This window comes from Austrofundulus limnaeus, unplaced genomic scaffold (assembly GCF_001266775.1).
Source record: "Austrofundulus limnaeus strain Quisiro unplaced genomic scaffold, Austrofundulus_limnaeus-1.0 Scaffold843, whole genome shotgun sequence".
Taxonomy (NCBI): Eukaryota; Metazoa; Chordata; class Actinopteri; order Cyprinodontiformes; family Rivulidae; genus Austrofundulus; species Austrofundulus limnaeus.
Genome location: NW_013953245.1, coordinates 1 through 294, shown reverse-complemented (window position 1 = coordinate 294; position 294 = coordinate 1).

The following is a 294-nucleotide window of genomic DNA, read 5'->3' as shown; positions in this document are numbered from 1 at the left end:
CTTATAGGTTTTTCCATCACTTATGTCACCAAAATCCTCTGTGTGTGTCTCATTGGACTGTTGTGACACTGAGTTCTTCCATAGTTCTGATTCAAGTAAATTTGTTAGGGTTTGTTTTACAGGAATGTAGTGAGCAAATCTCTGTATCATGTTTTCATCATTTCCTAATGGTATTTGTTTAGGCTCAATAAATTTAAATTTTTTTTTGAAAGTCTGAGCCCTTGAATATATAGTTCTCAGTGGTCCCTCATGACATTTGGAGAACAAGTCTGAGTCTTTCACACAGTCACAGAT